Genomic DNA, 10,000 nt, shown 5'->3' with positions numbered 1-10,000 from the left:
GCGAAAATCTGCATTTATACCATCACGGACGTTAGTTTAATAGCGTTTAACGATGGATCCACGGTACAGAATGCAAAAATATGATTGTTAAAATTTTCGACTAATCGGTTCTAAGAGGCGAAGCAATACGCCGCTGGGACTTTGAAATATTTCGGAGCGCACCTAAAGTTCGTTATTTTGGCTAAACGGAGCGAAAATCTGCATTTATACCATCACGGACGTTAGTTTAATAGCGTTTAACGATGGATCCACGGTACAGAATGCAAAAATATGATTGTTAAAATTTTCGACTAATCGGTTCTAAGAGGCGAAGCAATACGCCGCTGGGACTTTGAAATATTTCGGAGCGCACCTAAAGTTCGTTATTTTGGCTAAACGGAGCGAAAATCTGCATTTATACCATCACGGACGTTAGTTTAATAGCGTTTAACGATGGATCCACGGTACAGAATGCAAAAATATGATTGTTAAAATTTTCGACTAATCGGTTCTAAGAGGCGAAGCAATACGCCGCTGGGACTTTGAAATATTTCGGAGCGCACCTAAAGTTCGTTATTTTGGCTAAACGGAGCGAAAATCTGCATTTATACCATCACGGACGTTCGTTTAATAGCGTTTAACGATGGATCCACGGTACAGAATGCAAAAATATGATTGTTAAAATTTTCGACTAATCGGTTCTAAGAGGCGAAGCAATACGCCGCTGGGACTTTGAAATATTTCGGAGCGCACCTAAAGTTCGTTATTTTGGCTAAACGGAGCGAAAATCTGCATTTATACCATCACGGACGTTAGTTTAATAGCGTTTAACGATGGATCCACGGTACAGAATGCAAAAATATGATTGTTAAAATTTTCGACTAATCGGTTCTAAGAGGCGAAGCAATACGCCGCTGGGACTTTGAAATATTTCGGAGCGCACTTAAAGTTCGTTATTTTGGCTAAACGGAGCGAAAATCTGCATTTATACCATCACGGACGTTAGTTCAATAGCGTTTAACGATCGATCCACGGTACAGAATGCAAAAATATGATTGTTAAAATTTTCGACTAATCGGTTCTAAGAGGCGAAGCAATACGCCGCTGGGACTTTGAAATATTTCGGAGCGCACCTAAAGTTCGTTATTTTGGCTAAACGGAGCGAAAATCTGCATTTATACCATCACGGACGTTAGTTTAATAGCGTTTAACGATGGATCCACGGTACAGAATGCAAAAATATGATTGTTAAAATTTTCGACTAATCGGTTCTAAGAGGCGAAGCAATACGCCGCTGGGACTTTGAAATATTTCGGAGCGCACCTAAAGTTCGTTATTTTGGCTAAACGGAGCGAAAATCTGCATTTATACCATCACGGACGTTAGTTTAATAGCGTTTAACGATGGATCCACGGTACAGAATGCAAAAATATGATTGTTAAAATTTTCGACTAATCGGTTCTAAGAGGCGAAGCAATACGCCGCTGGGACTTTGAAATATTTCGGAGCGCACCTAAAGTTCGTTATTTTGGCTAAACGGAGCGAAAATCTGCATTTATACCATCACGGACGTTAGTTTAATAGCGTTTAACGATGGATCCACGGTACAGAATGCAAAAATATGATTGTTAAAATTTTCGACTAATCGGTTCTAAGAGGCGAAGCAATACGCCGCTGGGACTTTGAAATATTTCGGAGCGCACCTAAAGTTCGTTATTTTGGCTAAACGGAGCGAAAATCTGCATTTATACCATCACGGACGTTAGTTTAATAGCGTTTAACGATGGATCCACGGTACAGAATGCAAAAATATGATTGTTAAAATTTTCGACTAATCGGTTCTAAGAGGCGAAGCAATACGCCGCTGGGACTTTGAAATATTTCGGAGCGCACTTAAAGTTCGTTATTTTGGCTAAACGGAGCGAAAATCTGCATTTATACCATCACGGACGTTAGTTCAATAGCGTTTAACGATCGATCCACGGTACAGAATGCAAAAATATGATTGTTAAAATTTTCGACTAATCGGTTCTAAGAGGCGAAGCAATACGCCGCTGGGACTTTGAAATATTTCGGAGCGCACCTAAAGTTCGTTATTTTGGCTAAACGGAGCGAAAATCTGCATTTATACCATCACGGACGTTAGTTTAATAGCGTTTAACGATGGATCCACGGTACAGAATGCAAAAATATGATTGTTAAAATTTTCGACTAATCGGTTCTAAGAGGCGAAGCAATACGCCGCTGGGACTTTGAAATATTTCGGAGCGCACCTAAAGTTCGTTATTTTGGCTAAACGGAGCGAAAATCTGCATTTATACCATCACGGACGTTAGTTTAATAGCGTTTAACGATGGATCCACGGTACAGAATGCAAAAATATGATTGTTAAAATTTTCGACTAATCGGTTCTAAGAGGCGAAGCAATACGCCGCTGGGACTTTGAAATATTTCGGAGCGCACCTAAAGTTCGTTATTTTGGCTAAACGGAGCGAAAATCTGCATTTATACCATCACGGACGTTAGTTTAATAGCGTTTAACGATGGATCCACGGTACAGAATGCAAAAATATGATTGTTAAAATTTTCGACTAATCGGTTCTAAGAGGCGAAGCAATACGCCGCTGGGACTTTGAAATATTTCGGAGCGCACTTAAAGTTCGTTATTTTGGCTAAACGGAGCGAAAATCTGCATTTATACCATCACGGACGTTAGTTCAATAGCGTTTAACGATCGATCCACGGTACAGAATGCAAAAATATGATTGTTAAAATTTTCGACTAATCGGTTCTAAGAGGCGAAGCAATACGCCGCTGGGACTTTGAAATATTTCGGAGCGCACCTAAAGTTCGTTATTTTGGCTAAACGGAGCGAAAATCTGCATTTATACCATCACGGACGTTAGTTTAATAGCGTTTAACGATGGATCCACGGTACAGAATGCAAAAATATGATTGTTAAAATTTTCGACTAATCGGTTCTAAGAGGCGAAGCAATACGCCGCTGGGACTTTGAAATATTTCGGAGCGCACCTAAAGTTCGTTATTTTGGCTAAACGGAGCGAAAATCTGCATTTATACCATCACGGACGTTAGTTTAATAGCGTTTAACGATGGATCCACGGTACAGAATGCAAAAATATGATTGTTAAAATTTTCGACTAATCGGTTCTAAGAGGCGAAGCAATACGCCGCTGGGACTTTGAAATATTTCGGAGCGCACCTAAAGTTCGTTATTTTGGCTAAACGGAGCGAAAATCTGCATTTATACCATCACGGACGTTAGTTTAATAGCGTTTAACGATGGATCCACGGTACAGAATGCAAAAATATGATTGTTAAAATTTTCGACTAATCGGTTCTAAGAGGCGAAGCAATACGCCGCTGGGACTTTGAAATATTTCGGAGCGCACTTAAAGTTCGTTATTTTGGCTAAACGGAGCGAAAATCTGCATTTATACCATCACGGACGTTAGTTCAATAGCGTTTAACGATCGATCCACGGTACAGAATGCAAAAATATGATTGTTAAAATTTTCGACTAATCGGTTCTAAGAGGCGAAGCAATACGCCGCTGGGACTTTGAAATATTTCGGAGCGCACCTAAAGTTCGTTATTTTGGCTAAACGGAGCGAAAATCTGCATTTATACCATCACGGACGTTAGTTTAATAGCGTTTAACGATGGATCCACGGTACAGAATGCAAAAATATGATTGTTAAAATTTTCGACTAATCGGTTCTAAGAGGCGAAGCAATACGCCGCTGGGACTTTGAAATATTTCGGAGCGCACCTAAAGTTCGTTATTTTGGCTAAACGGAGCGAAAATCTGCATTTATACCATCACGGACGTTAGTTTAATAGCGTTTAACGATGGATCCACGGTACAGAATGCAAAAATATGATTGTTAAAATTTTCGACTAATCGGTTCTAAGAGGCGAAGCAATACGCCGCTGGGACTTTGAAATATTTCGGAGCGCACCTAAAGTTCGTTATTTTGGCTAAACGGAGCGAAAATCTGCATTTATACCATCACGGACGTTAGTTTAATAGCGTTTAACGATGGATCCACGGTACAGAATGCAAAAATATGATTGTTAAAATTTTCGACTAATCGGTTCTAAGAGGCGAAGCAATACGCCGCTGGGACTTTGAAATATTTCGGAGCGCACCTAAAGTTCGTTATTTTGGCTAAACGGAGCGAAAATCTGCATTTATACCATCACGGACGTTAGTTTAATAGCGTTTAACGATGGATCCACGGTACAGAATGCAAAAATATGATTGTTAAAATTTTCGACTAATCGGTTCTAAGAGGCGAAGCAATACGCCGCTGGGACTTTGAAATATTTCGGAGCGCACCTAAAGTTCGTTATTTTGGCTAAACGGAGCGAAAATCTGCATTTATACCATCACGGACGTTAGTTTAATAGCGTTTAACGATGGATCCACGGTACAGAATGCAAAAATATGATTGTTAAAATTTTCGACTAATCGGTTCTAAGAGGCGAAGCAATACGCCGCTGGGACTTTGAAATATTTCGGAGCGCACCTAAAGTTCGTTATTTTGGCTAAACGGAGCGAAAATCTGCATTTATACCATCACGGACGTTAGTTTAATAGCGTTTAACGATGGATCCACGGTACAGAATGCAAAAATATGATTGTTAAAATTTTCGACTAATCGGTTCTAAGAGGCGAAGCAATACGCCGCTGGGACTTTGAAATATTTCGGAGCGCACTTAAAGTTCGTTATTTTGGCTAAACGGAGCGAAAATCTGCATTTATACCATCACGGACGTTAGTTCAATAGCGTTTAACGATCGATCCACGGTACAGAATGCAAAAATATGATTGTTAAAATTTTCGACTAATCGGTTCTAAGAGGCGAAGCAATACGCCGCTGGGACTTTGAAATATTTCGGAGCGCACCTAAAGTTCGTTATTTTGGCTAAACGGAGCGAAAATCTGCATTTATACCATCACGGACGTTAGTTTAATAGCGTTTAACGATGGATCCACGGTACAGAATGCAAAAATATGATTGTTAAAATTTTCGACTAATCGGTTCTAAGAGGCGAAGCAATACGCCGCTGGGACTTTGAAATATTTCGGAGCGCACCTAAAGTTCGTTATTTTGGCTAAACGGAGCGAAAATCTGCATTTATACCATCACGGACGTTAGTTTAATAGCGTTTAACGATGGATCCACGGTACAGAATGCAAAAATATGATTGTTAAAATTTTCGACTAATCGGTTCTAAGAGGCGAAGCAATACGCCGCTGGGACTTTGAAATATTTCGGAGCGCACCTAAAGTTCGTTATTTTGGCTAAACGGAGCGAAAATCTGCATTTATACCATCACGGACGTTAGTTTAATAGCGTTTAACGATGGATCCACGGTACAGAATGCAAAAATATGATTGTTAAAATTTTCGACTAATCGGTTCTAAGAGGCGAAGCAATACGCCGCTGGGACTTTGAAATATTTCGGAGCGCACTTAAAGTTCGTTATTTTGGCTAAACGGAGCGAAAATCTGCATTTATACCATCACGGACGTTAGTTCAATAGCGTTTAACGATCGATCCACGGTACAGAATGCAAAAATATGATTGTTAAAATTTTCGACTAATCGGTTCTAAGAGGCGAAGCAATACGCCGCTGGGACTTTGAAATATTTCGGAGCGCACCTAAAGTTCGTTATTTTGGCTAAACGGAGCGAAAATCTGCATTTATACCATCACGGACGTTAGTTTAATAGCGTTTAACGATGGATCCACGGTACAGAATGCAAAAATATGATTGTTAAAATTTTCGACTAATCGGTTCTAAGAGGCGAAGCAATACGCCGCTGGGACTTTGAAATATTTCGGAGCGCACCTAAAGTTCGTTATTTTGGCTAAACGGAGCGAAAATCTGCATTTATACCATCACGGACGTTAGTTTAATAGCGTTTAACGATGGATCCACGGTACAGAATGCAAAAATATGATTGTTAAAATTTTCGACTAATCGGTTCTAAGAGGCGAAGCAATACGCCGCTGGGACTTTGAAATATTTCGGAGCGCACTTAAAGTTCGTTATTTTGGCTAAACGGAGCGAAAATCTGCATTTATACCATCACGGACGTTAGTTTAATAGCGTTTAACGATGGATCCACGGTACAGAATGCAAAAATATGATTGTTAAAATTTTCGACTAATCGGTTCTAAGAGGCGAAGCAATACGCCGCTGGGACTTTGAAATATTTCGGAGCGCACTTAAAGTTCGTTATTTTGGCTAAACGGAGCGAAAATCTGCATTTATACCATCACGGACGTTAGTTCAATAGCGTTTAACGATCGATCCACGGTACAGAATGCAAAAATATGATTGTTAAAATTTTCGACTAATCGGTTCTAAGAGGCGAAGCAATACGCCGCTGGGACTTTGAAATATTTCGGAGCGCACCTAAAGTTCGTTATTTTGGCTAAACGGAGCGAAAATCTGCATTTATACCATCACGGACGTTAGTTTAATAGCGTTTAACGATGGATCCACGGTACAGAATGCAAAAATATGATTGTTAAAATTTTCGACTAATCGGTTCTAAGAGGCGAAGCAATACGCCGCTGGGACTTTGAAATATTTCGGAGCGCACCTAAAGTTCGTTATTTTGGCTAAACGGAGCGAAAATCTGCATTTATACCATCACGGACGTTAGTTTAATAGCGTTTAACGATGGATCCACGGTACAGAATGCAAAAATATGATTGTTAAAATTTTCGACTAATCGGTTCTAAGAGGCGAAGCAATACGCGGCTGGGACTTTGAAATATTTCGGAGCGCACCTAAAGTTCGTTATTTTGGCTAAACGGAGCGAAAATCTGCATTTATACCATCACGGACGTTAGTTTAATAGCGTTTAACGATGGATCCACGGTACAGAATGCAAAAATATGATTGTTAAAATTTTCGACTAATCGGTTCTAAGAGGCGAAGCAATACGCCGCTGGGACTTTGAAATATTTCGGAGCGCACTTAAAGTTCGTTATTTTGGCTAAACGGAGCGAAAATCTGCATTTATACCATCACGGACGTTAGTTCAATAGCGTTTAACGATCGATCCACGGTACAGAATGCAAAAATATGATTGTTAAAATTTTCGACTAATCGGTTCTAAGAGGCGAAGCAATACGCCGCTGGGACTTTGAAATATTTCGGAGCGCACCTAAAGTTCGTTATTTTGGCTAAACGGAGCGAAAATCTGCATTTATACCATCACGGACGTTAGTTTAATAGCGTTTAACGATGGATCCACGGTACAGAATGCAAAAATATGATTGTTAAAATTTTCGACTAATCGGTTCTAAGAGGCGAAGCAATACGCCGCTGGGACTTTGAAATATTTCGGAGCGCACCTAAAGTTCGTTATTTTGGCTAAACGGAGCGAAAATCTGCATTTATACCATCACGGACGTTAGTTTAATAGCGTTTAACGATGGATCCACGGTACAGAATGCAAAAATATGATTGTTAAAATTTTCGACTAATCGGTTCTAAGAGGCGAAGCAATACGCGGCTGGGACTTTGAAATATTTCGGAGCGCACCTAAAGTTCGTTATTTTGGCTAAACGGAGCGAAAATCTGCATTTATACCATCACGGACGTTAGTTTAATAGCGTTTAACGATGGATCCACGGTACAGAATGCAAAAATATGATTGTTAAAATTTTCGACTAATCGGTTCTAAGAGGCGAAGCAATACGCCGCTGGGACTTTGAAATATTTCGGAGCGCACCTAAAGTTCGTTATTTTGGCTAAACGGAGCGAAAATCTGCATTTATACCATCACGGACGTTAGTTTAATAGCGTTTAACGATGGATCCACGGTACAGAATGCAAAAATATGATTGTTAAAATTTTCGACTAATCGGTTCTAAGAGGCGAAGCAATACGCCGCTGGGACTTTGAAATATTTCGGAGCGCACCTAAAGTTCGTTATTTTGGCTAAACGGAGCGAAAATCTGCATTTATACCATCACGGACGCTAGTTTAATAGCGTTTAACGATCGATCCACGGTACAGAATGCAAAAATATGATTGTTAAAATTTTCGACTAATCGGTTCTAAGAGGCGAAGCAATACGCCGCTGGCACTTTGAAATATTTCGGAGCGCACCTAAAGTTCGTTATTTTGGCTAAACGGAGCGAAAATCTGCATTTATACCATCACGGACGTTAGTTTAATAGCGTTTAACGATGGATCCACGGTACAGAATGCAAAAATATGATTGTTAAAATTTTCGACTTATCGGTTCTGGATCACTGAAAAATCAAAAAAAATTATTAATTTTGATTAATTAAATTACATATGTAGTTTTATATTGTTATAGTCTCGTATTTGTTAATGTTTTGTCGTAAGAAAATGCAAAAATATCGTTTTAATGTTTTCGTCTCATCGGTTCTGGATCGCTGAAAAATCAAAAAAAAATATTAATTTTGATTAATTAAATTACAAATGGAGTTTTATATTGCTATAGTCGCTTATTTGTTAATGTTTTACCGTAAGAAAATGCAAAAATATCGTTTTAATATTTTCATCTCATCGGTTCTGGGCGGTTTTAAAATTTTTTAAAATATTAATTAAACCCATGATTTACATGAGAATGTGAATTTATTATGTCCTGCATGTTAATTTATTAATTTTCATGTATAGAACGTTATAAAATGAAAGGATATGTTCGACGATATTTTCAGTCTAAGTTTTACCGTGCCGGCGGGATGGTACGCTCTCACGGCGGTTTGCACAGGCATACGCCTGGGCGTAAGCCCATGCGTCGCCGACCTAGCGGCCGGCCGTTCGGTATTTATAGGAAGGCACTTTCGGTTCGCTCGGACCGGTCGGGAGTAGCGTCGAGCGTGTGGCTCTTTTATGACTTCGGTTGAAAAGCAGTCTACCGCTCCTCGAGAATATACTTTCTCGACTATTCTCGTTCCGGTTTTCCGTTGCGGATTATTATTAATCTCCACACAGCATTACCACGGGTCGGTGTCTAAGACCGAATGGCCCATATGTGGTGAGCCTTGTAATATAAGGCTGGTGACCTGTATGCACTTATAAATGTTGCATACTTGTACAAACTGAGCATCAACTGTCTGTAACCAAAATTTGTTAAAACTGAAAAAGTTATAAGATTGTATAAAATTTTTGAACCAAGAAAGTAGTGTTAGACGAAAATTCGTTCTATCACTTTTAGAAGGGAGACTGTTTGGAAATATTTAAAGTATAAAATACACAAAAGTCCACTGAATTATGAACAAAATTACGTCCCTGAATTTAAGAAAAGTCAAGAGGTGTCAGAAATAAAATCCTCTCTGATACGTTCAGAGAGGAAAATAAGTATGGAGAGAGGAGTAAAAATGAAAGAAGTTTTAAGGCTGGGGAAACTTCTAAAGGAGAGAGATTCCAACATATCTAATATGTACATTTAAAGCAAGTCCAAGGAACTCTCTCCGTTAATGTTTGAAAAGGTGTGTGCAGATGGAGGAGAAATGTATAAAGTACAGAGACGAGGTTGGTGGGCCCGCTCTAATGATAAAGATTATAAAATTTGGTGGCAAAATGACCAGCATGATCACTGTACGCGCTTTCTCGATTTGTATAGCATGCCACTGTCCGCGCTATCTTTTATTATATTGTCCAGCGTGTGTGGTCTACGTGCTTGCACGATGGATGCACGGCGTGAAAGTGATTTTCGTGCTTTATGAGAGGAGGAGGAGAATATTTGGCCTCTATAAGAGGTACAAAATTTATGAAATGTGTGTTACATACAAAAGAGAAATGGCTTAACGTCGATCGGTCTTACAGGGAGGGCCGACGACGAAAATTTAAATTTACAATAATAACTAAGCTCCCTGGTTGATCCTGCCAGTAGTCATATGCTTGTCTCAAAGATTAAGCCATGCATGTCTAAGTACATACCGAATTAAGGTGAAACCGCGAATGGCTCATTAAATCAGTTTTGGTTTCTTAGATC

The 10,000-nt window shown here is 39.5% G+C and overlaps 1 non-coding gene across 1 annotated transcript in view; it reads left to right on the top strand.

Moving 5' to 3' along the window:
• The first annotated feature begins 9,875 nt into the window (after window positions 1–9,875).
• The window catches only part of LOC143307113 (small subunit ribosomal RNA), a 1,923-nt gene continuing 1,798 nt past the window's right edge, over window positions 9,876–10,000 (top strand). Inside the window, exon 1 of the ribosomal RNA XR_013064337.1 lies at window positions 9,876–10,000. This exon is cut by the window's right edge and continues 1,798 nt beyond it. This is a non-coding gene — a ribosomal RNA (small subunit ribosomal RNA).

This window comes from Osmia lignaria, unplaced genomic scaffold (assembly GCF_051020975.1).
Source record: "Osmia lignaria lignaria isolate PbOS001 unplaced genomic scaffold, iyOsmLign1 scaffold0044, whole genome shotgun sequence".
Lineage (NCBI taxonomy): Eukaryota > Metazoa > Arthropoda > Insecta > Hymenoptera > Megachilidae > Osmia > Osmia lignaria.
Note: the sequence above shows the minus strand (reverse complement) of the source record. Positions and strands in the feature narration are given on the sequence as shown.